The sequence below is a fragment of the Dendrobates tinctorius genome, unplaced genomic scaffold, assembly GCF_039654945.1.
Source record: "Dendrobates tinctorius isolate UK_male_01 unplaced genomic scaffold, ASM3965494v1 ptg000107l, whole genome shotgun sequence".
In the NCBI taxonomy this organism is placed as follows: Eukaryota; Metazoa; Chordata; class Amphibia; order Anura; family Dendrobatidae; genus Dendrobates; species Dendrobates tinctorius.
In genome coordinates, this window is record NW_027361775.1 from 38,422,778 (window position 1) to 38,445,962 (window position 23,185).

A 23,185-nucleotide genomic window follows, 5' to 3' on the forward strand; every position below is an offset into this window, starting at 1 on the left:
TTCACTTTTTTCAGGAAAGTTGACAAGTGTATCATTATTTTCATTATTTTTTTTTTTTTTTTTTTACAATGCAAATTAAACATGAATGACTTTAACTGTCTTACCTTTTGTGTCAAATCCAAGAATTACTGAAGACAACACCCGCAATAATTACCATTTAAACTTTTTTTTCAAATCCCTGCATCTTTACATAGAATCATAGAATGTTAGAGTTGGAAGGGTTTAAGGCACATCATACAAGTCCATAAACTGGTATCACGTTTTTAGCCATTGTTCTTTGTACCTTTTGTATTTTATGACGTTTTGTATAGACTTCTTTTCTGATGTTTACAAAGTGCTATAAAAAAAATGAACAAAATCCCCGCACTTAGGGCTGCGTCAGACAGCTGTATAACTTGTGTGAGAATCGCATCGCCCTGCACGGACTGGCCGGCACCTCTCCTGACCTGAGCATGACAGTATGATGGATCACTATGCAGCTCTCAGGCTCAGGTCAGGAGAGCCGGCAGCCAGGACGAGGTTTACCATGCGATTCTCGCACGAGAAATACGGCAGTCTGTCTCTGCCCTTAGAGCGCGCTGTTTGTTTTTTTCCTTACATGGTGTAAACTGACCTGCGGTGCCCTTTTGAAAATCACAACGGCTGAATTTCTGAGTTTATGTGCAGATTTTCTTCATACAATTGCATTACATGTGGAAAATCTGAGGGCAAGAAATGCACAGCGTCTTTAGTGTTTCTGATGTTGAAACGCACTAAAAATGAGAGGAATCCACACATGACTTTAACAATCCAGGGCACTCTGGCCGGTAGCGTCCATGGTAACCTCGCATGGGAATTGAGCAGCAATATGTGACGTCACTTCGGCTGCTACGGTGTCCTTTGTAGGCCAAAAGACCTATGCAAAGAATCAGAGTTACTCTTCATCAGGGTCTGGCTGGATACTGACACTGATCACCTGGTATAGCCCAAACGACCACCCACAAATGTATTGCAACAAGAAAAAGAGGAGATAAAAGATCCAACACAGCTAAATGGTCAAAAAGAGACACATGAAAGTGCAGTTACCATTTTCGAGGGACTATTTGGATCCTACAAAACTTGGTACCTTTACAAGATTGGTTGCAGAACTCCCGATAGTCCCGTGAAAGTGAGTGCCCTTTAAAACTTTTATTTGTATTATTAAAATGTTCCTTTAGTCTTTTAGATGACATGCGCTTGCTGCGGCCTACATATAATTTATGACATATACATACGATAACAGATCACCCCTGAGGTAGAGATTATATCCTTCATTGGGAATGACTCAGCACGTTTCATTTGGGACTGCCTGCAACAGGAGCATTTACCACATGACAAAAATGGCTTCCTTGGATAAAAAATGGGTAGCACCGTCCATCCCCCAGGGTGTCTGTAATGGTGCAATTAGTTTAAACTCCGGGACGCTTCAGCTCGCCTATATACCTTTTTTTCAGCTGGTTGTCATACCTCATCTTTATATACAAGTAGTGGAATACCCGCGACTTCGTTCGCGGAAAATATGTTAAATTGTTGGTTATGGTAGCTAAAATAAAATTTTCAGTGTCACCCTAAAATTGACGTTTTCAGAGTGCTATTGTAAAAAAAAAATTCCACTTTAAATTTTTATTATTTTGTCATTTTACTAATTTGTCATAACATTGATGTGAACAACAACTTTTTTTAATTTCAACATTTTTATTGGTTTTACATATTCAATACATATTATGTAGTATAAACTATTACAACTATGTATTTATGGGGTGGTATTGTGGTATTTGTGGGGTGGTGTTTGTGTTGTGTGTGTCTAGAGTGGTCTGGTGTTTGTGCTTTGTGTTGTGGCATTTGTGTGGTGTTGTGCTTGTGGGTTGGTGTATGTGTGATGTTTGTATGGTGTTTGTGAAAGGTTTGTGTGTGGTGGTGCGGCCCCTTTAGCAGCGACTCTTTGGCGCCGTCACTATAATCCATTCCTGTCAGTCACAACTGTTGTTTTCCCCTCAGCTCTTTTATTTTCACCTTCACCAAAGATATATTCAAAAACAGCATGCAAAAGAAAGGGAAAGCAATATACCTAAATATGGGAACTCCACAATATGTGTAAAAATTATATAAATTTTATTTATGAATTCCTGACATACACAAAACAGCAAACAAGAGACATTAAAAACAATTAAAAGGCAAAAGATGCAATCAAGTCAAATCATGAGGTAATGATATAATGACTCTCCCACAACAAAAAGTCCCCACATAGCAACAATGATGTATGAATGAGTATCAGAGAGACCACCCACATTGAGTATCACAGACAATATGCATAAGACAATATAGTCATAAATAAGTGAGGGGTCCTATATATGAAAGATACAAAAAACGCTATTCACAGCACCAAGTGAGCCAAAAAGGGGAAAAGCGAAAAAAATGAGCCTATTAATCAAAATCCCTAAATAAGGCACACAAATGTCAAATACCTGACCATAGATATGAGAGGCTAATAACCCCTAAACTTGCAGGTACACAAGGACCAAAAAGTGTTCGGCATGCAGATGAATGAAGTGCCTGTTAGCGTGGCTGGTCTGGAGCCGGAATCTCCAGGAGTGGACTCTCTCGGCCGTGGCACCGAGGGGCCCGGGCGAGCTGCCAGGTGGAACCGACCCCTATACAGGGACTGTTAGAAGCAGGTCCAGGGGTTCGAGTACCATGGTAGCCGGTACCGAGAGAGGTGGCTCAGGATGGACTGGAGTAGGAGTGTGGAACTGAAGTATAGATGAAAGGACAGAGCTGGAACACAGGAGTGGAGTAAGACTGTAGACTGGAACGTGGAGGGATGGTTGGAGCAGGAACACAGGAGACAGGATTGGAACAGGAACACTGGAGTAGGACGGAAGGACTGGAGCAGGATGGAACAGGAACACCAGAGGCAGGACTGGAGTAGGACGGAAGGACTGGAGCAGGATGGAACAGGAACACCGGAGGCAGGACTGGAGTAGGACGCAAGGACTGGAGCAGGATGGAACAGGAACACCGGAGGCAGAACTGGAGTCGGACTGTGGAGTACAGCAGGGGACATGGATAGCAGGACTGCGAGGCTGCTGCAGGGAGCACACGAGAACGGGATTGTGAGACTGCAGAGAGCACACGAAGAAGCGAGGCCCAGTGTGCTAGGAAACACAATGATCAGGCGCCTCCCTCAGGGGGAAGCATCCTGATATGCCCCTATCTGGTCTGCCATTGGTCAGGGGGTGCTTCCGGGTCAGGGCATAGCCGGAGCACAAGAAGCATGCAAAGACGCCGTCGGCCGCAAACCTGTCAGGTGACCGCCGTGGCTGTCGGGCTGCGTGGGAGTGATGGCCGGGTGAGTATGCAGAGACGGCGTGGGAGCAGAGGCCGGGTGAGTATGTCGGAACGGCGTGACAGTACCCCCTCCCCTAAGCCGCCCTCCCCGGAGATTAGCAAGAAATCTCTTGAGGATTCAGGGAGCATTGATATTCTCCCGAGGTTCCCAGGATCTCTCCTCAGGACCAAAGTCCTTCCAGTCAACAAGAAACAACCTCTAACCTTCTTCATGGCGATAATGTCCTCCACTTCAAAGACATCATCGGCACCCACCGGCTGAGGACCGGAATCAGGCAAGGAATGGAAGCGATTCAGCACCAAAGGTTTCAGGAGAGGTGGAAGGTGTTCGGGACCCGGAGCGAAGCAGGCAACCTCAATTTGTAGGCGACTTCGTTGATACGTCCAAGAATTTCAAACGGACCGATGTAGCGTGGCCCCAACTTGTAGGAGGGCAGTTTCAACTGGATGAATGTGGACAAGAGCCAGACCTTGTCTGGAGGATCCAGTCTCTTCTTGTCGGCATAATTCTTCATCCGATCAGTGGACTTCTTGAGTGACGTGTTGGTCTCGGCCCAAATCTTGGAAAATTCGGAGAACAAAGCGTTGGCCGCGGGTACCTCGGAGGCAGGGGTTATCGGAAGGGGAACACCACGATGTCTGCCGAACACAATGAAAAACGACTTGGCCGAGGACTCGCCAGCATGGTTGTTGTTAGCAAACTGTGCCCAGGGAAGTAAGTCAACCCAATCGTTTTGGTGGGTGTTGGAGAAATGACATAGGTACCCAGTCAACGTCTGGTTGGTACGCTCCACCTGCCCGTTGGACTGTGGATGGTAGGCCGAGAAGTCAAGGGAAACGTTCATGAGCTTACAAAGTGATCGCCAGAACTTGGAGATGAACTGCACCCCTCGGTCCGACACAATGCGTTGAGGTAGTCCATGGAGTCTGAAGATTTGGTGGATGAAGACTTTGGCCAGCTCTGGAGACGAGGGGACACCGGGCAGAGGGACAAAGTGGGCCATCTTGGAAAAACGATCCACCACCACCAAGATGACTGTACAGCCAGAAGAACAGGGTAGGTCGGTGATGAAATCCATGGCGATGTTTTCCCAAGAGACCGCAGGGATGGGCAACGGCAGCAACAAGCCGGACGGAGGTCTTCGTGGCACTTTGTTTTTTGCACAGGATGGACAAGAAGCCACAAAATCGAGTACATCTTGGCGAAGCGGGGGCCACCAGTAGTGATGCGCTATAAGATCCAGGGTCTTCTTAGTCTCCGGCATGGCCGGCCAGTTTGGAGGAGTGACCCCATAGGAGGACTTTTCGCTTGAGGTTCTCAGGCACAAGTGTTTTGCCAGGAGGAGGAGCAAGCCAGTTCACTAGAGCCACTGTGATGATCCTAGTGGGGTCAATGATATGCGAGGGTTCCTCCGTGGTATCGTGTCGCTGGAAGACCCTGGATAGAGCGTTGGCTTTGGTATTTTTGTTGCAGGGACGGAAACGGAGCTCGAAGTCAAATCGGGCAAAAAATAAGGGCCATCTGGCCTGACTGGGGTTGAGTGGGCAGACTGGAGATAGGCCAGATTCTTGTGATCCGAGAAGATGACAAAGGGATGGACAGCTCCCTCCAGGATGTGACGCCACTCCTCCAAGGCCAACTTGATGGCCAGAAGTTCCCGGTCGCTGATCGAGTAGTTACACTCGGTTGGAGAAAAGGCCTTTGAGAAGAAGCCACAAGGGTGCAGATGACCGGAGGCGGATCTCTGGGACAATACAGCCCAGGCACCTGTCGAGGAATCGTCCACCTCGAGTACAAAGGTTGGTTGCTCTCCGGGCGATGCAGGACCGGAGCCGTGGAGAAAGCCCGTTTTAGGGTCAGAAAGGCCTCTTCAGCCTCCGGAGGCCAATCCTTGGGAGTAATCCCTTTACGGGTGAGAGCAGAAATAGGTCTTGTGATTGCGGAAAAGTGAGAGATGAATTGCCGGTAATAATTGGCAAATCCGAGAAATCGTTGTATCGCCCTTACTCCCACAGGGCGAGGCCATTTGAGAATGGCAGACAATTTCTCGGGGTCCATCCTCAGTCCAGCGTCGGAGATAAATGTATCCCAGAAACGGCAGAGAGGTCTGTTCGAAGAGACATTTCTCTATCTTCGCACACAGGCGGTTCTCCCGAAGATGCTGTGACACCAAGCGGACACTCTTTCTACGGGACGAGAGATCCGGCGTGAAGATGAGAATGTCGTCCCAGTACACGACCACACAGGAGTACAAGAGGTCCCGGAAGATCTCGTTGTCGAACTCTTGAAACACCGCAGGAGCATTGCAGAGACCAAAGGGCATGACCAGGTACTTGTAATGGCCGTCTTGAGTGTTGAAAGCCGTCTTCCACTCGTCTCCAGCGCAGATATCGACCAGATTATAGGCTCCTCTGAGGTCCAGCTTGGAGAAGACCCGAGCCCCTCTGAGATGGTCAAACAACTCCGGAATGAGTGGAAGAGGGTACCTGTTCTTGATGGTAATCTCATTCAAGCCCCTATAGTCAATGCAAGGCCGTAGAGTTCCGTCCTTCTTGGCGAAGAAAAACCGGGCTCTCGTGGGCGACGAGGATTTCCCTATATAGCCTTTGGCGAGGTTCTCCCGGACGTATTCAGACATGGCTGTGGTCTCAGCGGGAGACTGGGTAGATTCTGCCCCTTGGGGGGGTTGAACCGGGAACAAGTTCAATTGGGCAGTCAAAAGGCCGGTGTGGAGGAAGGACCTCCGCTTCCTTCTTATCAAAGACATCGGCGTAGGAACTATAGGCTGGAGGGAGACCCGGAAGGTCTGGGGGTGGGTGAGGAGCGGCCTCCAGGCGGCCAGGAGTCAGACAGCGAGCTTGGTACGGGTGCCCCCAGCGGAGTATCTCGCCAGAAGGCCAGTCGAGAACAGGCTGATGAGTCCTTAACCATGGGAGATCGAGTAGAATGGCGTGGGAGAGCTTAGACAAAATGTAAAAGGCTATCTTCTCGATGTAAAGCCTCCGACTTGCAACTCCACTTCTTCAGTGACCAAGGTGACGGTTACCTGTAGCGGTTTGCCATCCACCGCGGCAATCTTGAGAGGTTTAGATAGAGCAACCACAGGAATTTGGTATTTGTCCACCTCTTCGGGCCGAATGAAATTACCGGCCGAGCCCAAATCCACGTAGGCCACCTTGGACCCACGTCTCTCCCCTGAAAGCAAAAGAACAGATATAGTAAGAGGTTGAGAGGGATCATCATCACCTAGGGAGGCCTCTCTTACCTGACCTAAGCGGTTTAGTTTCCCTGTCTCTTAGGACAGGTGCGGATATAGTGTGATGAACCTCCGCAATAAAGACACAGACCTTGTGCCCGCCTCTCTTGCTGACGCAACTCGGCCAACTTGAGGCGGTCTATCTGCATGGACTCGACCGAGGAGGAAGAAGGGGACCCGACCGAACGAGGACTGGCAGAACGGGTGAGAAGAGGAGCTGGCCTGCTGGACCTCCTGTCTCTCGCTGACTCCCGAGCGCTCTCCTGGAAGCGTAGGTCAATGCGGGTAGCCAGCGAGATAAGGTCCTCTAAGGTGGGCAGGGTATCTCGACCTGCGAGTTCTTTTATTCTGCCTGAAAGACCGCGCCAGAACGCCCCTACCAAAGCTGTGTTATTCCAGCCGAGCTCGGAGGAGAGTGCAAAAGCGGATAGTATACTGTCCGACCGTGAGAGAACCCTGATGTAGTAAAGAGTGACTCGGTGAGAGCGGCTATCCGACCCTGCTCATCGAAGACCCTGCGAAAAGTATCCAAGAAAATCGGAAGACTTGAGACAACGGGATCGTCACGTTCCCAGAGAGGATTCAACCAGGACAGGGCCTCTCCCTCCATATGGGACATAATAAAGGCTACTTTGGCCCGGTCAGAGGGATATTGCTGCGGCAACCATTCAAAGTGGAGGCTACACTGATTTAAGAGCTTGGGATCCCCAGTGAAGCGAGGCAGTTAGGCGGGGTGTCGGGAGAGCTGTAGGAGCGGATGGAGGAGTTGGAGTTGCGACGGCAGACTGGAGGACCGACAAGCGGCTATCAAAGCAGGCCATGTAAGACAAAATATGGGCTTGAGTATCTTGTTGTCGGCCTAGCTCCTGTTGAAGACTGGCCAGTAGACTGGCAGTTCCAGGATCGGCCACCAGCAGGGCCAACAAACCGGTGTCCATAGACTTCATGACAGACATAAGGCGTCCCTGATTCTCCTGCAGGAAGAGTAACTCTGGGTAGCAGCAGTAGTACCGGCGGAGTCCATGGCCTGATCGTACTGTTAGCGTGGCTGGTCTGGAGCCGGAATCTCCAGGAGTGGACCCTCTGGGCCGTGGCACCGAGGGGCCCCGGGCGAGCTGCCAGGTGGAACCGACCCCTATACAGGGACCGTTAGGAGCAGGCCCAGGGGTTCGAGTACCACGGTAGCCGGTACCAAGGGGGGCGGCTCAGGATGGACTGGAGTAGGAGTGTGGGACTGAAGTGTAGATGACAGGACAGAGCTGGAACACAGGAGTCAGGAGCGGAGTAAGACTGTAGACTGGAATGTGGAGGGATGGTTGGAGCAGGAACACAGGAGACAGGATTGGAACAGGAACACCGGACGCAGGACTGGAGTAGGACGGAAGGACTGGGGCAGGATGGAACAGGAACACCGGAGGCAGGACTGGAGCAGGACGGGAGCAGGATGGAACAGGAACACCGGAGGCAGGACTGGAGTCGGACTGCGGAGTACAGCAGGGGACACGGATAGCAGGACTGCGAGGCTGCTGCAGGGCACACACGAGAACGGGACTGTGAGACTGCAGAGAGCACACGAAGAAGTGAGGCCCAGTGTGCTAGAAAGCACAATGATCAGGCGCCTCCCTCAGGGAAAGCGTCCTGATATGCCCCTATCTGGTCTGCCATTGGTCAGGGGGTGCTTCCTGGTCAGGGCATAGCCGGAGCACAAGAAGCAGAAGGGAGGCGCGGCCGCAGCCTATGGTGCATGCGCATTGCATGCAAAGACGCCATCGGCCGCGCGCCTGTCAGAGTTGACCGCCGTGGCTGTCGGGCAGCGAGGGGCTGCGGCGTGGGAGCGATGGCCGGGTGAGTATGCAGAGACGACGTGGGAGCGGAGGCAGAGTGAGTATGTCGGAACGGCGTGACAGTGCCGAGGAAGTGCTGGGAGTAGCTTGTGGGGTAAGAAATTGGGGGGGGCAGAGCCCCACGCGTATCGCCACTCTCTGTGTGGCTTCTTCAGGGGTGGATAGAGCATGGGGCTCTGCTCCCCCCACTTCCTTACACCACAAGCTACTCCCAGCACTCATGATTTGACTTGATTGCATCTTTTGCCTTTTAATTGTTTTTAATGTCTCTTGTTTGCTGTTTTGTGTATGTGTTAGGAATTCATAAATAAAATTTATATATTTTTACACATATTGTGGAGTTCCCATATTTAGGTATATTGCTTTCTCTTTTTTTTGTATTCTGCTCCTGTGGGTGGAGAGGGGGCGTGCCAAATCTCACCCAAATTGGGCGAGAACTGTGGATTTGTATAGAGCGGGCTACTACAGATTTTGAGTTTTATATATATAGATATATTATTGCAATTACACATGTTTTGTTATACACATGCTTATTTCCTTTGTGCGCAGTGGAACAATGCAAAAAACAGGACAAACGGTGAATTGGACATAATTTCACACACAACCCTCAAAAGGGGCAGGACAAAATTATTGGCACCCTCAAATTAAAGGGAACCTGTTAGCAGGTTTGTGCACAGTAACCTACAGACAGTGTCAGGTCGGCGCCGTTATACTGAATAAAATGTTAGCTTGGTTGATGAAATACATCTTGTGGTTTCTCTTTAATCTGTATTTTCAATTTTGAGTGAATGATATGGTCATGCTCTGGGGTGGCCTATGGGGGGGGTCTTCATGTGGTGCTCTGATTAGGTACAGTATTCATCAATATGGCTTCTCACAGATTACTGGTCAAGCAGCTATCAGGTCACCTCTGTATTCACCAATAGCTGCTATTGCGCAGGTGCGGTGGGCACCATTTTCAAATGGATTTTGTTTTTCTTAACCCCTTAGTGACAGAGACAATTTGGTTCTTGATGACCAAGCCAATTTTTACAATTCTGACCACTGTCACTTTATGAGGTTATAGCTCTGTAACTCTTCAATGTATCCCACTGATTTTGAGACTAATTTTTCGTGACATATTGTGCTTCATGTTAGTGGTAAAATTTCATCGATATAACTTGCGTTTATTTATGAAAAAAATGGAAATTTGGCAAAAGTTTTTAAAATTTAGCAATTTTCAACCTTAATTTTTGTACCCTTAAATCAGACAGTCATATCGCACAAAATAGTTAATAAATAACATTTCCTACTTGTCTACTTTACATCAGCACAATTTTGGAAACATATTTTTTTTTCTGTTAGGACGTTATAAGGGTTAAAAGTTGACCATTGATTTTTCATTTTTCCAGTAAAATTTACAAAATCATTTTTTTTAGGGACCACCTCACATTTGAAGTGAGTTTGGGGGGTCAATATAACAGAAAATACCCAAAAGTGACACCATTCTAAAAACTGCACCCCTCAAGGAGGGCAAAGCCACATTCAAGAAGTTTATTAACCCTTCAGGTGCTTCACGAGAACTAAAGCAATGTGGAAGGAAAAAATGAATCATTTTACTTTTTTCACAAAAAAATTACTTTGGAACCAATTTTTTATTTTCACAAGGGTAACAGGAGAAAATGGACCACAAAAATGGTTGGGAAATTTCTCCTGAGTATGCTGATATCCCATATGTGGGGAAAAGCCACTATTTGGGTGCATGGCAGGGCTCAAAAGGGAGGGAGCACCATTTGACTTTTTGAGTGCAAAATTGGCTTGATTCCATGGTGGCACCATGTCGCGTTTGGAGACCCCCTGATGTACCTAAACAGTGGAACCCCCCCCCTAATTCTAACTCTATCCCTAACCCCAACACATGCTTAACCCCTAATCCCAACCCTAACTGTAATCCCAACCCTGACTTTAGCCCAACTCTAACCCTAATGGAAAAATGGAAATAAATTTTTTTATTTTATTATTTTTACCTAACTAACGGGGTGATAAACGGGGGGTGGGGTTGATTTACTATTTTTTTTATTTTGATCACTGTGATAGGCTCTATCACAGTGATCAAAATGTATCAATAGGAAAAATCTATTGGTGCTGGTGCCGGTTGGCAGATCTTGGCGGAGAGAGAAATTAAATGGAAAATCTGTTTTGTTTTTTTTTTGCGGTCACCGTTTTACTGTTAATGGCGATCGGATCATCGGGGTCGGTAAAAAACGACCCGAATCATGTTCTCTGGGATCTCAGCTACACTCAGTAGCCGAGACCCCAGAGAAATTCCGACTCTGGGGGGCGCTATATCTGGTGCTGTGGCATAAGAACCCTTAACTGCCGCCATTAAAAGGCGTATCGGCGGTCGTTAAAAGGTTAAGTATCAGGATAACCTCAACCACATTTATTATTAACACAGTAAACGTGATTATGCTGCAGCGCAGATGCCATGGCTGGCGCCTGCCTGCAGAAGGTTTTTTTTTCAGTATGTACATACTGTATATTCATTATGTAAACTAGGGAGCAGGTCACTGAGGGATCAGTGACCTATCAGCAGTCTTCAGTATGAATACTTATTCAGAGCACCACATAAAGACCCTCCCACAGTCCTGCTCCAGAGCACAAGCATATCATTAATTAAAAACTGAAAACAAAGATTAATCAACCACAAGACGGATTTAATCAACCAAGGTATCATCTTAATCATTATAAGGCTGTGTGCCCACATTGCATTTTTTATGCATTTCCGCCGCATTTTTGCCACCACCATGCGTAAAGTGAACGCTTCATGTGCGGATGGTACCCAGGGTCTGGAGAGCAGACTCTCCTCCAGGCCCTGGGTACCATATTCCTGTGAAAATAGAATTAAAATAAAAAATATGGTTATGCTCACCTTCTGACGGCCCCCGATCTCCTCTGCGGTGCTCCCGGTACGTTCCGTTCCCAGGGATGCATTGCGCAAATCACCTGGAATGACGTCGCGGTCGCATGACCGTGACGTCATAAAGGTCCTTCATGCAAAGCACGCCTGGGACCGGAACGTGCCAGGCGCGCCGCTGAGGAGATCGGGGGCCGTCAGAAGGTGAGAATAACCGTATTTTTTAATTTTTTTTCAAATCGCTTGGAAAAGCGCTAGCATTCTGCAAGCTAAAAACGCTTGCAGAATGGTCGTGTTTTGCTGGAAAACACATGCGAATTCCACATGCGTTTTACCCGCGGCAGGGAGTTGCGAAATGCTGCGGACAATTCCGCAGCATTTCTGCAATGTGGGCACATAGCTTAATGGCGCCAACCTGATACTGTCTGTAGGCTCTGGTACACAATCCTGTTGACAGGTTCCCTTTTTATTATTTGGTTGCACACCCTTTGGAATGAATAACTGCAAACACTCGTTTCCTTTAACCATCATCAAGCTTCCTACACCTCTCAACTGAAGTTTTGGATCACTCTTTTGCGCATTCTCCACAAATGTTCAATGGTATTTATATCTGGGGACTCATTGCTGGCCACTTCAGAACTCTCCAGTGCTTTGTTTTCATCCTTCTTTGTGTGCTTCTTGAGGTATGTTTGGGGTCATTGTCCTGTTGGAAGATAAGAAGCAAAGGATTTTTCAAAATTAAAGTCTTTGATAGCTGCAAAAATATTCCAAAGATGTTTATTTTACGCTGTCATTTTCCGTGACAAAAGAAAATAACAATAAGTAAAAATCCACATTTTACTCAACATAAGCCTTTTACATCAGGCAGTTGCATATCCCTTTAACATGGTCGCAGGCAAGACCTCACAACTATCCACCCTTATTGCTGCTAATTGATACCTTTTATACACATGGAAGCTCCCACAATTCTTTGCAGTAGTCACTATATAACACCAGCAGGCTCCTGGCCTGTCTCCTATAAGATCAGAGCAGATACCATGCTGTAACTGGACTAGTGAAGGTAAGTGAATGTGTTACATTCCAATACTATTATTCAAACAGATTGTTATACATTTTCCTTGGCATTGGTACATTGTTCCTAGGTGGAAACTCAGAAAGAGAAGGAAAAGTTAATTAGGTGACCAGCCTAACAAGAAAAGTAGGAAATCAAAAGCATTCACACAGAATCTGTCAGACTAGAAAAATTCATGTACCACTACCAGGTTTACAGACATAAATAAAACATTCTACCTCTTCACAGAAGACCTATGATGAAAACCCAGCTTTGACACAGGGCACTGGATTGTGACCCAAAATCCTTTGGTAATCTTCAGATTTGATGCCTTGCACACAGCCAAGGCACCAAGTGTCAGAGGTAGCAAAACAAACCCAAAACATCTTTGAACCTCCACCATAATTGACTGAAGGCACTGTGTTCTTTTCTTTGTACACTTTATTTTGTTTTTGGTAAACAGTAAAATGATGTGCTTTACTAAAAAGCTCTACTCATCTGTCCATAAGGCACTTTCCCAGAAGGATTTTGGCAAACTGCATTCTAGCTTTTTTATTTCTGTGTCAGCAGTGAGGTCCCCCTGGGTCTCCTGCCACAGTATTTCATTAAAATGTCGACAGATAGTTTGTGCTGACACTGATGCACACTGAGCCTGCAGGACAGCTTGAATTTCTTTGAAACTTGATTGGGACTGATTATCCACCATCCGGACTATCCTGCGTTGCAACCTTTTATTAATTTTTTTCTGCCGTCCACGTGCATGGAGATAAGCTACAGTCAAATGGATTGCAAACTTCTTGATTATGTTGCACATCACGGACAAAGGAGCATCAAGATCTGTGGAGATGCACGTGTAACCTTGCGATTGTTGATGCTTTTCAACAAATTTGGTTCTCAAGTCTTCAGACATTTCTCTTTCTGTTCTCAATGTTTATTGTGGCACACGCAGATACACGATACAAAGAATGAGTCAACTTCTCCCCTTTTTATCTGGTTTAAGGTGCAATTTTCATATTGCTTACACCTGTTTTTTGCCACAGATGAGTTTGAACAATCACATGCTTGAAACATTTTTGGAAAGGTCAATCATTTTGTCTGGCCCTTTTTTGTGTGAATTTATGTCAAATTTTCCTTTTTTTCTGTGTTTTTTGTATTGTTACAATACACAAAGGAATAAAACATGTATAATAAAACTTACGTAATTTCAATAATTTTCCGGGATAAATACTTCATTTTCTGGAACAATTTCAAAGATGCCAACACTTTTGGCCATGACTATATTTGGCAGACATTCACTTGTCTGATTGTCTTCTTACTATGAACTATTTTAACATTTTTGGGGTCAGATCAAAGTGGAATAATTGACTTGAGCATGACTACTTATTTTTCACAAACAATCCGATGTAACTTTACTCAGTCATCAAGCAATGATTCTGCCTATGGCATGTGCCAAGTGTGTATATATATTGGTATATCAAAGAGCCAAGAGGTAACGTTGCACCATATCTTAAATGTCCCAAATATGTTCAACTCTTTTTTTAGCAATGTGTCTTACAATTATATAAATCTACACAAATTTCTGCTTTTGTTTCAATTCGCTCATCGCTGCAATGAGTCAAAAAAGTAACTGGATGCAGCTTTTCTATGGTGATTTTGGTTAGAACAGCATTTTTTTATTTTGTCCACCAGACTCTCGGGTTATTCACCACTAACCCTGCATGATGCTGAGGAAGAACAGATTTCCTTCACGCCGGGCATATTGGTTAAGGTGCCCATACACCTCCCATAACTATTGGCTGAATCAGCGACCACTGGTTCTCCCAAGTCCCTCCTACACATGAATGCTCGGGCCAAGTGTATAGTGGTTTTTATTTTTTTATCATTATCCAATCTCTATATCCTCCAACATCATCTGTCCGTGTTGGGTTGGGAGGCTTCCATACACATCAGACTTACATTACATCTGCAAGTAAAAAATGCATATGCGTTTTTACTGCGTTTCTGCATCAGAAACTCATCAAAAACACACATAACTGTATCAATAAAGTTATGTCACAGCTAAATACCAGAAAGTATCAAAAACAGCTTTGTTTAAAGCATAACAAATCAACAAGATACAAAAAACTGCAGCGTCAAAAATGCAATGGAAAACCGCAAGTTACCTAATTTACATGATAGGTGCAGAAAATCTGCAACATCAAAAACTCACTAAAAGCTCATCAGGGGAATGTAGCCTGAAGACTCAAATCAGCAATGAAAAGAATAAGGCCGGGGTCACACTTGCGAGAAACTCGCACGAGTCTCGTGTCTCAATACCCGGCACTTGGGACAGGAGTGTGCAGCTGCATGTATTTCTATGCAGCTGAGCGCTCCAGTCTGAGTGCCGGCGGCAGTGGCGGGTACTGAGACGTGAGACTCGTGTGAGTTTCTCGCAAGTGTGACCCCCAACCTAAGCAGTATATACATGAGATTTCAGAATTATCACTCACTTTGCTGGTATTGCAAAATACTGAGTATTTTTCCATAACAAAAAACAGGCAAAAATGGAACGTATGGGGAAGACCTAAAACATGCTCAAGGCCTTATTGAACTTTTTGCTTCTAATTTCTAGATTAAGAAAAGCTTTTCTTGTGATATTCATTATTTAAAGGGATCCTACTCAATACAAGACTGCATGTTACAAAAAATAGTCAAAAATGCATAGAGAAAGCAAGTACAGAAATAGACAAGTGTGCTGCATGTTCACTCTTTCAGATAAATGGAGCACAACCATATGTTATATGGAGATCAGCACAATGTCTGGTGCACAATAAGGAAGTATAGCAGGAAATTCTGATGACAAATAAGGATGAGCGAACGTACTCGGTGATACTCGGTTATCACTCGAGTATCACGGTGCCTGGATGCGCCTGTTACTTGGTAAGCAATGGGGGGTGCTCAAAATCAAACTCTAATCCCCACCCTGCACTTTTGTTGCCTGTTACGCAGCCAATATGCATGCGGGGATGTCCTGTGAGTCACTGTAATGCCATAGACATCGTGATTGTGTCATTACTGTGATTGGCTGGCCGTCTATCATCTGGAATTATGAAAAGACGTGCACAGGCTAGCGAATCAGAGGCCTGTAGTCTCAATACTGGTGCTGAAGCTGAGCCATCATATGAACAGCCCTTCGAAGGGCTATTAGTTTGCTTAGTTGTTTGTATCATATACAATCTGCATTTATCGTAGGGAGGGAGAGAGTCGCAGGGGTAGGGAGAGTGATAGAATGCAATCTGTAGACAGGGATTAGGACTGTGCAGTCCGTCGGCAAATATATAGCTGCAGCTTTTCTTGTTGGGAGCTGAAAAAATTTAATATATTTTGATGCATCAAGTATTATGAGCTTTGAGGTCCTTTTTTGTGATATAACACTCCCAAAAATCATTGAAACGTTTTTCCTTGGCATACACTTCTCTGTAGTGTGGCGTACATTTCTGTGATCTCTAAAACTGATAAAAAGGTTTTAAAAATTTTGTAGACTTTTATTTCCCAGCCATACAGTATTATGTGGTCTGGGTACATTTCTGTTATCTAAAAAAAAATGAAAAAAAAGCATTGAAAATTTTTCTGGATTGAATTTGATTATCGTCCATACATTTGCATTCTTTCTATTACATTGCAGTGTAGTGAACTCCCAAAAAAACGCTCTTCATTGCTGCAAGTGACTAATTTTTTTCTTTTATTAAAAATAAACTTGGTTTCAAGAGACCTAGCAATTACAGAATGCATAAGGCATGCCTAAAGGGACGGGAAAGTGGAAGTGCTGACGATGGTGCCCGTAGATGCCGAGGACAAGGGGCAGGTGCTACTAGTTACTACACCTGTTGCTTTAACACAAGAAACACACCAATCCATGACACATAGGTTCCTGATTCATTTTGCAGGGAGGCACGGTACACCACTTCTGAAACCTGAGCAGTGCAAACGGAGTCAGTTGGATAGTAGATAATGCTTCCAGCAAGCTTGGCAGCACCACCCTGTCTTCCACAAGGGTCCAGTCTGAGAAGCCTAAAGTCTCCTCACCCTGATTCTCCTTCCCACCATGTTGAGTCCCAGGAATCTAATGATCACACACGAGGAAACACAGAGGAGCTCTTTACTACATCATTTCTTGATTGTGGCCTCTCATCCTACATGCTCCAAGAGGGACAGGAGCAGGGCTGCCATCAGCCCCGCAGTGTGAATACATCATAACACACTGCGGGGCGGGATCTGGGGCCTCCACAACACGCAGGCGCAATAGCCTGATGTCGGTTCTCATGCGGCGCGCACTGCGCATGCCCGAGAACTCTTGTCACAGCGCAGGCACCTGCATTCAAAACAGGAGGAGGCAGCGACGCACAGGGGCATCATGATGGACAGATGGTGGGTGGCACCGAGACACTGGACAGGCATGATGGATGGATGGTAGGCGGCTGATACAGGGGGACACACCATACCTATGGGACACATTACAGGTATGAGGAGCTAGTTATAAAAGTTGATATTTCAGCATTACTGGGTCAGAAAAAGAAGAGCCACCTTCACAGAATGCAGCCTTAGTGCTGCTGAAGGTGGATCTTTAACTGAAAAACGCCCTGGGGGGTGACAGGTTCCCTTTAAGCCGGGCAGCAGGAGTTTGGTCAGGTCTCCCCTCCCTCTCCATAACGCCACTGCTGTCTCCTCAGGACGTTTTCTCCCCAGTCCGCACCTTCGGGTAAGGTCTGGGGGTGCTCGGGCAGGAGGCCTCTTTTAGTTCTCCAGGTCCTTTCTTTTCTCCCCCTCCTCCTGCTCCGGGCCATGGTGAAGTGAGGGAGCTTTTTTCCCGCTCCCCTCGCTGTGAGTATGCGATCCCGGCAACCGGAAGTGACGTCAGACGCCAGCCAGCATGTGATAACCGTCACTTCCAGTCCTTGGGTTCCACGCATATTCCGGCTCCAGGGAGGACAGGGGAGGAGCCCCTCAGGATGGCGGGGAGGCGCTGGTCCAGTCGCCCTATTTAAGGAGCCTGGACAGAAAGTCAAGCAAAGTAGGACAAACTGTGGTAGCATGGAGTCTGATCTTCTGTGGAGCCCAGCGCTAATCTGATCCCTGTAAGTATACAGGCATTGCGTCTTCTCTGGGGTGCAGGTTCTTGGATGCTCTGATCATTTCTATCTTCTCTTTTTCAGGGGGACAAGAATCCAGCACCCAGGAGCAAATCCAAGGCAACTAGTCGCAAGTGTGCGTTATGTGCCAAGAAACTCCTCATATGGAAAGCCCTTATGTCAGGACTGCATTGGGAAAGTTCTAAAGGAGGAGCAACCCTCTTTAAGGGATGATATTAAGGACATTGTGTGTCAGGAAATACAGGCTTCCCTAGCTTCCTTCTCCCAGAAAATGCCAGGCCCTAGTGCTCCTCCAATGACAAAAATGAGGAAAATTCAGCAGGTAGAGGAGTAGGACTTCTAGGAATCTATATCGGAAGATTACCATAAAGAGGGAGAGTTGAGCTCTGACCCAGAGTCGCAAGGGAGGAGATATTACTTTCCGACAGGGGGCCTAGAGATGCTTATCACTGCAGTGAGAAGAACCATGGAGGTTGAGGAGGAGAAACCAGCATGTTCTGTGCAGGAAGAAATGTTCGGGTGCCTCCGATCCAAAAAGAAACTGTTCTTCCCAATACACAAGAACATCCAGGAGCTGGTGCTGGAAGAGTGGCAAACTCCAGAAAAGAAACTGAGCACTCCTTAAGAGTTGAAAGACAGGTTCCCCTTTGATGATGCAGCAGACTGTTGGTCAGAGTTAAATCATGCAAATGAGGACTACTAGAGTGTCATTTTGAGTCCTAAAAAATACATAATACTCAATCATGTGCCATAAAGGACCAAAATAAATGATCCATATCTTTATTTCACAATACAAAATCACCAACAATAATTCACAAGTTTATAAAATGTAAATAGTACAGGAACAGGCGGGCAGCTTCATAACCATATATGCAATGGTAAACCTCACAATCATGGATAGACAAATATTTCCACTCATGAGATACATATAAATTTGACAGCAAAAAGTGCAAAGTGCATCATATCCTAGGATACATGCCCATTAAAGCACGGCTCAGGGGGAGGGAAATACAGAAAAGTTTTTTATAAAAAAAATGTTTTAAATGTAAGCTGACAAGGTACTATAAGGCTCATGTGATAACAAAAAATGTGCCCATTAAGGAACAACATGGCCAACGTATATGAAAAAACCCTATTCCACCATAAGACCTAAGTAATGCTTACCCATAATGGATGCGTTTACCAGAGCGCAGGTCAGAGTTACCCTGAATAAATGTTCAGGTTGCCCGTGTGGCCAAGAAGGCAACATTGCCATTTGAACACTACTCTCAGTTGAAGGATCCCCTGGAGCGCAAAATGGAAGGTCTACTCAGGAAAACCTTGGAGACATCGGCAGCCTTATTGAACACCAGTGCAGTCTCCACATCAGTCGCTAGTTCAATGTCTCTCTGGCTTGGGCAGCTGGAAGAACACCTGGTAGCTGGGACCCCCAGAGAAGAAATACTTAACTCTCTTCCCCTTCTCCAAAATGCTACAGCCTTCCTGGCGGATGCTTCGGCAGAATCCTTCAGGGTAGTGGCTAGATCAGCGGCCCTATCTAACTCAGTGAGGTGAGCCCTGTGGCTGAGATCCTGGACCAGGGACATAGCATCTAAAATCAAGCTGTGTTCCATCCCCTTTAAAGAGAAGTATATGGGCCAGCTTTAGAGGAGCTGTTGGAAAAGGTATCAGACAAAAAGAAATCCCTACCAGAGCCAAAGAATGTCAGAAAGCATCCCAGAAAGAGATCCTTTCGGCCCTCACAAGAACAGCCTTCCCAATATAAAGGCAAAGGGGAAACGGGAAAGTGGAGGGTACCCTAAAGGATGCCGGGGAAGAAATCTTTTTCTCTCCCGTGACCAGCGTCAGAGTAAGTACTGACGCCTGCGGAAGAGTAGGGGGTCGTATTTCTCGCTTCCTTCCGGAATGCCAGGATATATCCACCAGCCCATGGGTTCTAAGATCCATCCGGGAGGGGGTGAAAATAGAATTTACCTCTTGCCCTCCACGCAGGGTAAGAGTCACTCGACTTGCTACACAGTCGCTCCAGTGCGCCCTGGATTCGGACCTCAGGAAACTGCTATCTTCAGGGGCAATTTCCCTGGTGCCAGAGAGAGGTACAGGGGTCACTACTCCAAACTCTTTCTGATAAAGAAGCCAAACGGATCCCACAGAGTGATAATAAACCTGACGCCTCTTAATCAGTTTATTCATTACAGAGGATTCAAAATGATCGAAAGTTCCTGAGATTTGCAGTGGCCCAAAGGGAGCATGTAGTTCATTACCAGTTCAACGTCCTTCCATTTGGACTAGCATCAGCACCCCAAATTTTCACCAAGGTTATGTCAGAAGCCATGGCCCATATCAGGGGTCAGCAGATTTGTATTGTCCCATACCTCGATGATTACTTGCTGGTAGCACCGTCAGTACAAGTGTTACAAAAACGCATACGGATGACCTCTCAGATTCTAAACTCTCAGGTGGTTGATAAATCGATAAAAGTCGGATCTAGTTCCCTCTACAAGGAAAACCTTCCTGGGTTTCCTCCTAGATTCACAAGCAGACGTCCTTCCTACACAGGGAAAAACAGGTTCAGCTGAATGCAAAGATAAATATCCTGTGAAGCAGAAGATTTGTGTCTATGAGGTTTGCTATGTCAGTCCTCAGATCAATGACAGCTTGTATTCAGTCTGTAGCCTGGGTCCAGGCCCACACCAGAGACCTGCAGAGTTACAGTGGGGCAAAAAAGTATTTAGTCAGTCAGCAATAGTGCAAGTTACACCACTTAAAAAGTTGAGAGGCGTCTGTAATTTACATCATAGGTAGACCTCAACTATGGGAGACAAACTGAGAAAAAAAAATCCAGAAAATCACATTGTCTGTTTTTTTTTTCATTTTATTTGCATATTATGGTGGAAAATAAGTATTTGGTCAGAAACAAAATTTCATCTCAATACTTTGTGATATATACTTTGTTGGCAATGACAGAGGTCAAACGTTTTCTGTAAGTCTTCACAAGGTTGCCACACACTGTTGTTGGTATGTTGGCCCATTCCTCCATGCAGATCTCCTCTAGAGCAGTGATGTTTTTGGCTTTTCGCTTGGCAACACGGACTTTCAACTCCCTCCAAAGGTTTTCTATAGGGTTGAGATCTGGAGACTGACTAGGCCACTCCAGGACCTTGAAATGCTTCTTACGAAGCCACTCCTTCGTTGCCCCTGCCCCATAGTTGAGGTCTACCTATGATGTAAATTACAGACGCCTCTCATCTTTTTAAGTGGTGGAACTTGCACTATTGCTGACTGACTAAATACTTTTTTGCCCCACTGTATATACTGTCGGGATGGGGCGGTTCCCCCAAATCGCTGAACAAAAAAGTATCAATACCAACCCAGATGTGAGCCTCATTGTCCTGGTGGGTTAGTCCAGCAAAACTGAACAATGGAGTGCCGTGGGTACAGACCTCGCTAGTCACCATGGAGGTGGATGCCAGCAAGAGAGGTTGGGGAGCCATAGTCTTCCAGACATGCTTCTAGGGTTTCTGGGCAGACGAGGTCAGCAGACAGTCTACAAATTTCAGAGAGTTGAAGGCAGTGGAGGAAGCCCTTAGGACAGCTGCACCGATAGTTTGAGGTACCCATGTCAGGGTCTACTCGGACAATATCACCACAGTTGCACATCTGCGACATCAGGGAAGTTCGACGCACGAGGAGCTGAAAGCCATCTCAGCAAGAATATTCTCCTGGGCATGGAAATATCTTCTGTCAATATCAGCCCTCCACATAAGAGGAGTAGACAACACGCAAGCCGACTTCCTGAGCAGATGAGATATCCATCCGGGGGAGTGGAGTCTAGACCCCGAGGTATTCCAGATGTTGATCAGGAGGTGGGGATGCCCGAAAGTCGATCTATTTGCAAGCCACCAGAACACGAAGGTGGCTCACTATTTTTCCCTAAACTCAAACAACAGATGCCTGGGTATAGATGCCTTGGCCCACCAATGGCAGTTCAGTCTAGCTTATGCCTTTCCTCCAATCCCTCTCCTGCTGAGAGTTCTTCAAAAATTAAGAGATGAGCAGACCAGGGTCATTCTAGTACCACCCCTCTGGCCAAAGAGAAGCTGGTACGGTACCATAATCAGCCTAAGCGTAGGTGGTCCTCTGACCCTCCCACCAATCAGGAATCTCCTGCACCAGGGACCAGTCTATCACCCCAGCCATAGAGAGATTGAACCTGGCAGCCTGGCTTTTGATTTATCAATCCTTAAGGCCAGAGGCATCTCTGACAGAGTCATTAACACACTTCAGAAAAGTAGGAAATCGGTGACCAACGCGATATAACAAAAGACCTGGAAAAAGTTCACGTCCTGGCGTGCACCAGAGCGGCCGGATCCCTAACAGGCTAATATCGCTCGAATCCTAGATTTTCTGCAGGATGGATTGGATAAGGGACTCAGGCCCAGTACACTTAAGGTACAGGCGGCTGCATTGAGCTCATACTTTGACCAGTCCTTGGCAGAGCACAGGTGGATAAAGCGATTTATGATGGCAGCTACATGACTTCGTCCTAGAGCAATCAGTCTAGTTCCTGCTTGGTACCTCAATATCTTCCTGAAAGGAATAACTCTTCCACCATTTGAGCCACTGTCAACAACTATGGTTGACAAGCTATCCTGGAAACCTGTGTTCCTGGTGGTAATTACAACAGCCAGGCATATGGTAGAGTTATAGGCTCTCTCAATAGAAGTGCCCTACCTGAGGATTTAGAAGACTGATTGGTGTTCCGTCTAGATCCCTCGTTTCTGCCAAAGGTGGTTTCAGATTTCAACAGGAATCAAGACATAATAATGCCTTCATTTTGCCAGAACCCCAAAAAATAAAAAAGAGGAAGAATTCCACTCTCTTGACGTAAGGAGAGTGGTTTTACATTATCTCCACTTAACCAAGAAGTGGAGGAAAGTTAAGAACCTATTTGTTCAACTCTATGGCCAGAATAGGGGAAGAAAGGTATCCAAAGCTACAGTGGCGAGTTGGATCAAGAAGGCAATTATCGAAGCTTATAGGATCCAGGATCTCGCGCCTCCAGAAAGTTTCAAGGTTCATTCAACCAGAGCTGTAGCAGTTTCATGGGCAGAAAAGGCTAGTGCATCCATTGAGCAGATATGCAGGGCTGCTACCTGGTCGTCTGTCCACACCTTTATCAAACATTATAGACTTGATTTAACATCTGTCAAAGATTTATCTTTCAGGAGAAAAGTTCTCCAGACAGTTGTCCCTCCCTAGGCCATTAGTCTTTGGCATTCCTTCTGTGTGCTGTTGTGGATTTTTTTTTTTAGAGAAAATAGAATTAGACTTACCAGTAATTCGGTTTCTAATAACCAACCATGACAGCACGGGAAATTCCCAACCCTCTACTTAATCATTTATAACTGGTAGCAATAGAAATAGTAAGCATCCATACTTGCGGTCCTTTCTAATAACACTGGAGAATGGAGGTAGAAGGGACTATTTGACCTCTTTCGTATTTCCTGTCCCTATTAGGATGAGAGGACATCCTCCTGTGTGCTGTTGTGGTGGGTTATTAGAAACCGAATTACCGGTAAGTCCAATTCTATTTTTTAATAATAAAGAAATCAATTTTGGTTTACTTAAAGAATATATTT

General features: G+C 46.0%; 1 protein-coding gene across 1 annotated transcript in view; it reads left to right on the plus strand.

The window, feature by feature from the left end:
* PDCD1 (programmed cell death 1) overlaps nucleotides 1–23,185 on the plus strand; it is a 148,075-nt gene that overhangs the window by 4,713 nt on the left and 120,177 nt on the right. The window lies entirely within an intron of this gene.